We start from the raw sequence: 12,153 nt of genomic DNA, 5'->3' as shown, positions 1-12,153 counted from the left end.
TTTGTTAAATTTGTTCTTGGATATGGGAATCAAACTCAGGACTCTACTTGCTAGGCAGGTGCTGTGCCAGTGAGCTACGTCCCTGACCCCTTGTGTTTTAATACTTTTTCAAATCACATACTCTTATTCCATCTTTGGGATGTATAAATTCATATGAAAATTTTTAGTATATAAGGCTTTTTAACGCAATTTAAGTGAAGTCTGAGGCTGAAAGTTTCTATGTCTTGATTGAATTAAATGCGAAGTGTTCGTGGATATGCACAAACACTGACTTTCAGCAGAGCTCTCATTACCATGCTGAGAAGTGTGAATTCCAATTGCAGCTGCATGTCAGACGCTGGCTTGCATAAGCTGAGGCTTGTTAAAACAATGTTAATGAGCCCCCATTGTATTGAACAGCTTCATTTTTCAGATCTCTCATATTTGTTCACATGAGGCCTGGGGAGATGCTGAACTGATTAAGTCTGAAATAGGACTGGAAACTCTCTCCAGAGTCACTGGTGTGAGGGGAATTAGAAAAAAATCAGGAACAAAGAGCCTGAGAGTTTACTTTAGGCTAAAAACATAGTGATATAATCTCCCCTGGGTATTAAAAATTACTCCAGGCAGGTTTAGAAAATCTGGTCAAGCAAAGTGTATATTATCTAGGTAACCTAACAGTTATCTTTCATTATATTTTCTAGTGTAATTTGGACAGAATATCCCAAGGCTTTTCTGACTTGTTTGTTTCTTCTAAAATCATTGTCTTCACCAAGTAAACTCTTTTCAAAATGTCAAGTAAAATGTTTCTTAGGGAAAATACTTTAAAATAAATGAAAATCAGCAATGTTTGCTCAATAGTTTTTCTTGATATGTTACTTTAGAATTATGAAATTAAAAGAAAGTCTTGCAAATAAACTAAATCTAATACTTCTAGCAATTGCTAACTGATAGATAATGAATCTCATTTTAAGAAGTATTACATGAAATATTAAACAGTGCCTGTTGGCACGACCTCTATACTACAGAATAGATATCAAAACACAGCATGCGCTTTGCAAGCATAAGTGACACTTTGAAATTCTCTTACCATTGCTTGTAATATAGATGTCAAAATTATCATGACTAAATGTTTTCAAGAATATATATATATCAGAAGTTGAAACTTGACTATAAAAAATTTACAGCAACCCTATAAAATTGTCAAATTCCAGAGGTTATATTCCTAATCACACCATTTAGGATTTAGGAGACAACTGTTTGAAATCCCTAACCAGCTGCTTATGAAATATGTCACTGCTGGATTCGTCTTCCAACGGCATTATTTATTAATCACTCTAGAATGCTTGTGTGTTTATGTATTTAAAAATATATGAATGAAAGGAGAATAAATATCATGATATAAGACTAGAAATTCCTAGCTACTCCATGAACACGGCAAGAATGATCTTAAGCAATCATTTAATTCTGAATAGACATTATTCCTCTCATCTCTATTATACTATTATTAAAAATAATGGAGTTACTAGTATTGCAGTAGGCAGGACAGGCAGCAAGGAAAGGCTAAACTTGAGAAGGAGCCTGGAAGCCAGGCATGGTGGTGCACACCTGTAATCCCAGCACTCGGGAGGCTGAAGCAAGAGGATCCTTGCGAGTTTGAGACCAACCTGGGCCACAAAGTGAGCTCAAGGCCAGCCTGAACTGCATAGGGAGACCCTGTCTCAAGAAGACAAAGAAAAAGAAAGAAAGAAAGAAAGAAAAGAAATAAGAGAAGACTGGGTGATGAAGTGAAGCTCACGCTAAGATAAAACCTGGAACCCCAGACTTACAAAAGCAGGCTCCTAGATGGCGACACAACGACCAAAGCTCTGGCAATCCAATAAGCAAGGATCCCATGTAAATGAAGCCCAGGAATGTGACAAAAACAGTGTGATAGATGGCCAGTACAACCAAGCCTCTCCTCCTACCTCCGGAAGAATGTCTTTGTTCTGCTTGTGGAGAAAATTTACACCAGATGGTTCTTGTAAATATATGGTTGCTACCTGCTTTGTGTTTCTATAGGGCCACACCTAATCCAATTTCATTGCTTGAAATCTCATAAATTGACCTCAAAGTGGCCAAAAGTGGTCTGAGTTGTGATCATTTTTGTGTATAATAACTCCTAGACTAAGAGTTCCTGTGGCAACCTACTTTCAAGTCCACTCCTGCTTTCAGGAGCTTCCTGTGGTAATCTCTCTTCCTATCTCCCACATCATCTAGTCTATTCTTTGGCATCATGAGACATAAGGTCTGCTTTGGGTGTGTACCGTCAGCACAAGTACTTCCTGGAAATCAAGTGCTGTAAAGTGAATCTTATACAGGCAAGAACGTGAAATGATAAGATGGGTGCTACAATATATCATTAGCTGCTTATAGCAAAGAAATTAAATATATCTTTTTTTAATGTTAGTTGCTATTGTAGTCTTTTGTATCTTACTGATACATGCTAGTTAGGTAATATTGAATTACAACACGTCAGTGCAGGTCATTATTCCACCTTTAGAAGAATATATTTATTTATTATCAAGTGGTCCAGAGAATTATTGTAGAAAATATTTGGTTCTCTCGAGGACACAATGATATAGAATTTATTAATACTAGACATTAACATTTCATACATCTGAATAAGTGTATTAAAGTTTATCTATTAGATAAAATCTTTAATTTATAAACATTTGAAAACACTCCAGTTAACTTTTGGAATACAGTCATGTGTTGGAACTCAGCTGTTTTAAAGTTTCTTCGATTTGGTATGCTATGCATTTTGACAAGAAAATTTTTTCTTGGCAGGAGGCCTTCGCATGATACGTGATACTCAATCTAGAACTTGTCAGTGTGCCTTACACTGGGGTGCCTTACTCTTTCCAGCCAAAAAATTCGTTTGGTACCTGTTTGTTATTAACAATAGTCACGCCTCCAATCAATTAATGCCTAATACCGTAGTACTACCAAACAGTTTTAAAATTGGAGCTGACTCACATTTCCAAAGTTTTTTAAAAAATTGAATCCTACAAAGAACTCTTTTGCTCTTCTTCAGTGTTTCTGTTCTGTCATCCACTTGATGGAAGGCGTCGTCTTTGCTCCGTCTTAGCACGTGCCATCCGTCCCCATGTTAGGCCTCCTCTTCTCAGCTGATGGCCTTCTAAAATTTTTTACAGCAAAGAAATCAGTCCACCCCATTATTCGTTCTCATTTCTTTTTTTTTTTTTTTTTTTAGTTTTTCTCTGGTACCAGGAATCGAACTCAAGACGTTGCACTTGCCAGGCAGGCGCTGTGCCGCTGAGCTAAATCCCCAGCCCCTTTTCGTTCTCATTTCATTCCACAATTTTGTGACACTTATTAAACATTTAATAACATATTTTTTTATCTATGATTGTTCATGGTCTAACAGTCTCTGTTATGACATGATAAAAAACTGACAGAGTGGTGTCTTCATTGTACATTCAGGAGTTAATATATTTCCAAGCACAAATGAGAAACTCAATGGATAGTCACAGAATGAGAAAAAAAGAAGGAAAATAACACACATAGTCTGATTTTATTCGGTATATTGAGGGTTAACCATGTGAAAAGGCTGTTGAATGAGAAAACTCCAAAGCAAGACCTTGAAGACTCTGCAGGGGCACTTGTTACAGGCAACATCTAAAGGTCAGTAAATGCTTCATGAAAGCTTTTTGATGACAGCTGTCATTACAACTCCACTACAAAGTAAGCTATGTTACAAAAGCACTCATGGGGAATGGTAAGCACTTTGACAACAAAGGTTTACTGCTGGAGCTATTTTTACATGTCAGATCCACTTACAAACAGACTGGTAAGCAAGGCAAATGGGAAGCATCTTGAAACATGGTGGCAAATAACTCAGTGGTTTTGGTTGAATACTTTGTAATTTCTTAATTCAATTTCTGAATTTTGAAATTTATTAATTCAATGCTGAGTTTAGTCCTATTCTATTGAATATTGTAAGGAGATGTAAATACAAAAACTCTATGGCTTCTTCCCTTAGCTATTATCCCTAAAAAGGAACCTAGTAGAAAAATCTTAATGTGCAGATGGTACAAAGAGATGGATGGAAAAATATGTGAAATTCACATATGGGGATATTCTTGTTGTGTTTCTTATGGGTAATCAGAGATTAACTGTGCATAACAGGAAATAATATCTTGCTTCTGTTAGTCATTTTAGTTTTTTTGTAGCTTGAGAGCACTTGTGGTCAAGTAAATAATGTGAATATAAAAGCAATTCTAATGTATAGCTGTGTAATTATATTATTTATAAAGGCTGGATATGTCATTGAGAATTGAAGTAATTTGTCAAACTTTGTGTAATTCCATACATTGAGAGGAAAAATATTTTCTGTTCTGAATATCAAATTGTCTTCAGCAAATAAAAATTCAGACACTGAGTTTCTGGTAAAATTTACATGAAAGTTTCTGATGTTGTCACATAGTTTTTAGTTTGATTGAAGGAATTCCATGCTTTCATTGTACATCATAAAACGTGCTCATTTGACAGATTTTCTGTTGTGATTTCCCAGACATTTAAAATTCCTTCTCTGATATTTAAATTAAAAGGGGTCATGTAAGCTGACATGACATGCTTTGTGAGTTTAAAGGTTGGGGTTGCAAAGTAGCACACAGTATTTAAAGTTGATGTTCTCATGTTCTGCAGATGAATTCTGGCATCAGCTGATCTTCCCTTTTTAGTCTGTATTTCCAAATTCCCTTTAATTAAAGAGAGTTTTAAAAACTATCTTCACAGAGAAAACACCTGTGACTCAGAAAGCATGTCCCAGCACAGGTATGAAGGGAAGAATTGATAGAAAATAAGCTGTAGCACAGAGATGACTAAAAACTATTCAATAAACAATATCTATAGTAACATGCCATTCTCTCATGGTGCTGCCCTCAATTTTAATCAGATACAAACTCACTAAGTTGAGCTAAAAACATTCTGATCTTCATAAAGGATCTGTTTCTCAATTTAAGAAAAATTATGAATATCCCAGAAGTTCTTATGAATCATCCTGTGAAGGGTGCACGTGCCTGAAGGGTGATTCTGCTGATATTTGTCAAATACATTCCACAGTGAGGTGCTCCCTGGTCATGAGAGCTTTCACTTGTCCTCAGATGGCTCATGTTCAAACTCCTCACCACCTTTAGTCACCTCTTCACCCTTCAGCTCTGTATTTACACCTGTGTCTGTTTACATGATAGTGTCTAATAGTTATTCTGAAGATCTTCATTATAATGTAATCTTATTCAACCTGTTCATTTCACATTGGAAACTATCCCTCAGTTTACTCTGTATTGGCTTGCCAGTTTTAGATTTTTTTTAACTGTGTCTTTCCTAAATTTTGTTGCTGATTTTATGAGTAAATTTTACTTTGCAGAAACCTAAGTGATAGATAAAGATTTGAAATGTTGAGATTGTTAAACTGAATGTACTAGCAGGAATACAGAAGACTTAGATCTGGCATTGTATGCTTTGTGGATCATCAGCAAAGAACTTAAGAACAGTTCAAGAATCAGTTATTTTATTGGGTTTGTACTTGCATGAAGTCAAATAATCCCTAGCAGTATCAGTATCTGATCAAAGCAAGGGTAGAGCTTAGGAAGGAAAAGATTCTCATCTGTTTAGGCAAGTGTATGTCTGTATACTTAGGATCATCAGGTTGTAGGGCCTCCACTTCACCCAGTGATTTTCTCTCAAGTTCTGAACATGTGGAAATTCAAGAAGATCACCGACACAGGCCATTAGAAGGAGTTCAAATTGTATAATAAAGTCATAGAAGTTATAGTTTGCACTGAGTAATACATTCAATAATAAGTTGAGCCTATGTTAATTCTGGTCAGGTTTCTGAGAACCTGTTGCTAGGCGTTCTCCACTTTGGACTTTGACTACATGTGAAAATTGGTTGTATTATCCATACTCAGCAGCATGCAAGCTCCTAAACACATGTTCAAGGATCATTAAACTTTTCCTTATCACAAGAAAGTACATAATTTGCTTATGGCTATAGAGTCATTTAATGTGAAGGATTTAATAAGAGATTTTATAATATAATTTTGGCAATTTATTGGTGCAATCAAAGGTCTTTCCAAAAATATTATGTTTGAGACATCATAAGACATACTGAGAACTCTCCCTAATAATTTGCTATTTATTGTACATTTTTAAGAAGTCATATTATGTTATTGTTATGGATAAGAAATTATGATAATTGTCAATATTAAATATGCCCACTAAAAACAATAAAATGAAAGAAATAAGATTTTATTAAAATATTAAAATTTACATTTTAGGTAGAGATATTAAATATTCCCTTAAGGCTGTGATACCTGAACAAATCATTTTAAATAAGGTGCATTTTTAAAGTATTATTAATGACTACTTTCCCCAGCAGAATTTTAGAGTGTTTGGTTTAATTTTACTTTCATTTGTGATAATCAATTCAATAAAGAAAGATATCATAAGGGATCTATTCACATATAGAAACATTCTGTTTTTGGAAGTTTTTCTTTTGGTTTTTCTCCGGTACTGGGAATCGAACTTACATCCTTGCACTTCCCAGGCAGGCGCTGTGCCACTGAGCTAAATCCCCAGCCCCTATAGAAACCATTCTGTAAAAACTGCCATGCAATTTGCTCTTAGAAAAGGAGGAAAACTGTAATCAGATATCTGTATTGGTCCTCTGAAAATTCATTACAGATGGATTAAAGACAAGCCTGTAAAAATGTTAGGCAAAATATGAAAAAAAAATTTTATATCCTTGGGATCGCCAACCATTTTTGGAGCAGACACAAAATTTGTTAATATGAAGTATGATCAAAAAATGTGATTAGTATGTTAATTTGATAAAACTATTCTCTAAAAGATATAATATACAACTTAATCCACTTCAAAATACTCCGCTGTTGTTTTGGCATAATGACATACTTATCCCATTGTTCATAATGCTTTTTGAAGCACCATTTTGAAGTGTCTTGAGGGCCTTTATGTTCTGAATATTTTAAACATTCACCTTTTATGGTCATTTTCACTTTGGGGAAGACCAAGAGCTTGCATGGCTCCAGACCCAGGGAAAATGGTGAATGAGGACTACTGTAATATTTTCATGGTTTGCCTTTCTGTTGGAAAGCACTGGACAGCAAGTCACCAAATTTGTCTTCATGCCTCCTGGAGACACAAAAGATGACTTCCAGAACCGTTTCAGAAAGTGGCAAGAACAGTGGGATAAGTGTTAAGCTAGGGCCAGAACTTTGAGGGGAATTAACAGCAATGTGTCTTACACTGTATTTTTAAAACTTTAACATGCACTGTATGTTTTGATCTGACCCCATAGAGAAAAGTACAATTCATACAATCTCATTATAATAACAAATTCTACAAATTGATAGTTATTTTACTAACAGAAAATAGGTGCTACACAATTGAAAATAGTATTCAAAGCAAGTAAATTGATTTAAAAATTGTATTTAAATCCTATAAATTATTCTAATTAGTGAGGAAGACACAACAATTTGCAAAACAGCAAAGTTAGGAATTACAGGAGGAATTTCTGAAAGTGGTCCATAGTATTTGAAAGGAGATTCAGTTTCATTAATCATGAATTTAAATTAGAGTAATCAAAACATATAAAAAAAGTCTACAAAATTAGCAAAATTTGAAGTTTTCTCAATGCCAAATATTCTTACTGTGACTGTGTAATGAAGAAACTTCGTACAAAATAATGGAAATTCAACAGATGTTAATCATTTAAAAAATGATTTTATACATACTCTGCTGGGTAACCTGCAATCCACAGTTTATTTTGCTACAAATTTACCCTAAAAATTATAATAAATATGTAACAGGAGATTTTTGTAAGGTTCAATAAAACACTCATACCAAAAATACCTATAGTATAAATCAAATATTCATTAAAGGAAAAACTGGAATTTTAAAATATGACACATTAATGTGATTAAATATTATAAATGGGTAAAAATTAATGCAAAACTGCATACTTAACATGAAAAAATCTTAAAACCATAATAATAAATAAGAATGCAAATAATATCTTATGTAACTTTTTTTGCTATTTCTATTAATTTGAAATATAAGGAAATGAATTAAATTTATTGTTTAGAAATTATTGCTCTATTCATAAATTCTGAGGAAAATTATGTAATTATTATGACAATCAGAAATGTGCACTTATCCTTCACTTGTGAAAAACATTTCAAAACTTCAATACCTTTTCAAGATTAAGATTTATTTTTTTCCCTTCATAGATGCATTGCAAATGATAGTCTCAAAAAATCCAGTCTGTGTTTATCTTGTATATCTGGTAATTCCTGGTAGAGTTGTAAAGAAAATTGAACACCATACTAACTTTTGTGCTGCTTCATACAAAAATAAATATGAAATTTCATTTTTTAGCAGTTCATAACCATACTACCTGTTGGCTTGAGGAGACAACTGGAAAATTTTATCTTCCATATATATGCCTAGGAAGCAAAGGTGTAAAAACTATTATTGAATACAATTAATATCTACTAGAGCAACTATAAGACAGTCTAATTATAAAGGTTCTGTAAGGGAAGTGATATAGGGAGAAGAAGTATTTAATTAGAAAGAAAGAAAACTGTGGCTGGGGATTTAGCTCAGCGGCAAAGCACCTGCCTGGCAAGCACAAGGTCGTGAGTTCGGTTCCCAGTACCGGAGGAAAAAAAAAAAAAAAAAAGAAAGGACGAAAACTGGCTGGGGGAATCATCTCAGCTATTAGTATCATTCAATTTGTTTAGTCTCGGTAGTAGGTAGATGTATTCTTATTTTATTATTATCACATAAACTATGATTGATGTGGAGTTTTGTGAGTATTACATATTAAAAAGTCTATTATACGAGACATACATTTCTATGATTATACATCGTATATAACAGTATACTTTAGAGTGGTATGCAGATTTATGGTCCTCAAAAGTACCTACATCCTAACGCAGAAAACTTTTGAGTATGTTAATTTAAATGAAAAAATTATTCGGCAGTGTACTTAAGGTTAAAAATGTTGAGATGAGGATGATTTCTAAGATTTTGGGGCTGGGGATGCAGCTCAGGGGCACAGCTCCTGCCTAGCAAGTGTGAGACCCTGAGTTTGATTCCCAGTACCAAAAAATAAAATAAAATGGATAAGATTATCTGTGCAGACACAACTTAAACTCATGGGTCTGGAAAATACAGAAACATTCCTTGTTGTGGTCAGAGGAAGGCATAATATTGAAATGTTAGAGATAATTCAATTTTTCTTGCTTTAACTGTGTAGGACTGCAACCTTGAAGAAATACAGGTTCTACAGATTGGAAAAGTGAAATAAAAGGAGCTTTGGGTTTAGTGTACTAGAGTACTTGTTGAGCCTTAAGTTCAATCCTTAACAGGGGCTGGGGATTTAGCTCAGTGGCAAAAAGCACCTGCCTGGCAAGCGCAAGGTCGTGAGTTTGGTTCCCGGTACCGGAGAAAAACCAAAAACAAACAAACAAACAAACAAAAAATCCTTAACAAATATGGAGAACAAAGAAAAAACAAACAATACAAAATCACAAAGTCTTTGATCTTAGTAATTCTTGAAAAGTATACATCCCTGCCAATATCTTGAATTCCACCAGGTAGACACACGTGAGACCTAAAAGTTTTCAATAATACCTTTGCTCTTTTAAGCTTTAAAGTTTTTAATAATTTATTAAAGCAGAAACATACAAAGACAAATTTTACATCCTCACATACATATATAAATATATGCATTACTTTCAATGATCATCTAAACTTACTGTCAAAAAGTATGTCTTTTTCTAAATATATAAATTCAATGTATATTTTATCAATTTTGTATTTAGAATTATTTTCCCTATCTAGCTACTAATGGAAAAGCGCCAAACCATAAAGGTAGTAACAAGGACAAAAATTAGAAAATCTGAGATATGAAATGTATTAGAACAGTAGGATATCACTTCTAGGTCAAAGAGTATGAAGTAATCAACCTTTCCAAGAACAGGGCAGTCAGAATGTCAAAACTGATTAAAGTTAAAGCTGACTGAAGAAATGGTTCTTGAAATTGTTCAAATCATGGAAGTTGTAGCAAAATGAAAAATTTGTAGCACTGGTTCTGTTACAAGATTTTGTAGAAATCAGCACACAATTTGTAAAGCCAGAGGAATGTGGCACCAAAATTTTGACATAAGCCATAATATATTTCTGAGAATTAAGGAATATGATTTATTTTCTTGAAGCATTGCATGTGGGAAGGACAGCTCAATTCACTGCTGGTATAAACAAATGCAACTAATGGAAAACAATGGTTATACTAAACACTCTTGAATATATTGATCTCATGATTTCTGTTAATTTTGCCTTTCACTTTCTTGAACTCTACAAAGTTTTAAAATTATTCTTATTTAATTTCCTTCCTAGATCAGATTACTGAGCTGAGGTATAAAATGTATGAAGTTTGTGGATTATATCAAATAGTTTTGAACTTTATGAAAGTGATACAGGAGAAATATAGAATAATAGAAATAAAGAATAACACTGACAGCTTAGAAGGCTTCTCCAACCAGGTAGTTAGATGTCAGGCGTCAAGTTTATGTGCTCTGAAACAGAATACATTCCAAAGGGCAATGGAGAGTAATAATAGGAAAGGCTTGCTAAGAGATAGCAGCTGAGAAACAGGAGAGGGTCCCAAAAGTGGGTGGCCACTGAGACCCTTGGTCAGGGGAAATTTACACAGCAAAATAACAACATGGATACAACATGGTTCACAGTGTAGTCAGTCTATAGGATTACAAATATAGCTGCTTAGCTAATATTGACCCATTAGGGAAGTGGGACACCTAGCAAGGCCACATGGAAAGAACAAAGGTGTTTTGGGGAAGCAATGGATCTGGATGCACTGCTTACCCACCAGGGTGACGAATGCCTAGCTGTACTTGCTGGGCCAGGTGGTGCTCATTATAGAACAATTCCAAGTACTGCTTCTCCCTGAGAGAGGCATGTAGATCTGACCAGTGCCTCTTTATCCCTAGGCCTAGTGTTCTTCAAATGACTGTTTAATTACATTTCTGATGTATTTACATTTTCGTTCTCCTTCCTTGAGAGTTCAGTCCTTCTCTGAGTGTGTATTAATTTTTATCTTACTTAGCTTACTTTGTTTATCTTACTTAGCTGTCTGTAATAAAAGTATAAATCTTTGTCCTTTATTTGGTGCTGTGGTTGATTAGTTGTTTTTGGCATTTTGGAGGGTAAAATCTACAGGTTCCTTCATTACTCATAAAGATCTGAAATGTACTGCACGTGAATAAGGAATTCGTGAATTATGTAATTACCTTGAATACTATGAGTTGTATAAATGATTCTGGAGCCAAGGTATAGAAGAGGAAAATTCAACCCATGTTGCACTTATGAAGGCCTAAGAAGAAACACATTAAAGTCGGTGTGTGCAGGCAGCCACCTCAGGGTGGTTTGAACTTTGACAGAGTTGTTATTGTGTGGTGGGGAGGTCAGCGCCTTCTTCTAGTTGAAAGGAAAGGCAATCTTCCTCTGTCCTCCACTAAAGCTCCACAGTATTTATTTCAATAATTACATCTGTTTCAAAATTTAAATAAAATAGCTAAGTAAAATGACATACAAATTATCAGAACTGCCCTATTTCTAAAGGAAGAGGTACAGTAATTCATTGTGTATGAATATCACATTTTCTTTAAATGAATCATTTGTAGGATACTGGATGCAACTTGAGAAAATAATGTTCAGTGAAATAAATCAGACTCACAAGCTTAAATAGCACACGGTCTCTCTTATATGAGAGACACCAAGTATAAATAAAGAATAAAATAAAAATAGATAATAAGCAACAAGGAGGTAAGATCTTTTGAAAATGGAAAGAGACCTAGATCCGGAAGGAGCAGGTAGGAGCCAAGGGGAAGTGAAAAGAATCAGCATGTGTTTTGTACGTGCACGAACCTGCATGATCAGTGTAGTCATCATGTACTGCATACATGTACTAATAAAAATAAATTTCAGAAATATTCCAGAAAAAATAAAATATAAGTGAACGCAAAACAATTTAATGGTGTTTACACCTTTGTGGGTTCTAAATTG

This window comes from Chinchilla lanigera, unplaced genomic scaffold (assembly GCF_000276665.1).
Source record: "Chinchilla lanigera isolate Chin_1 unplaced genomic scaffold, ChiLan1.0 scaffold00003, whole genome shotgun sequence".
Classification (NCBI taxonomy): Eukaryota; Metazoa; Chordata; class Mammalia; order Rodentia; family Chinchillidae; genus Chinchilla; species Chinchilla lanigera.
Note: the sequence above shows the minus strand (reverse complement) of the source record.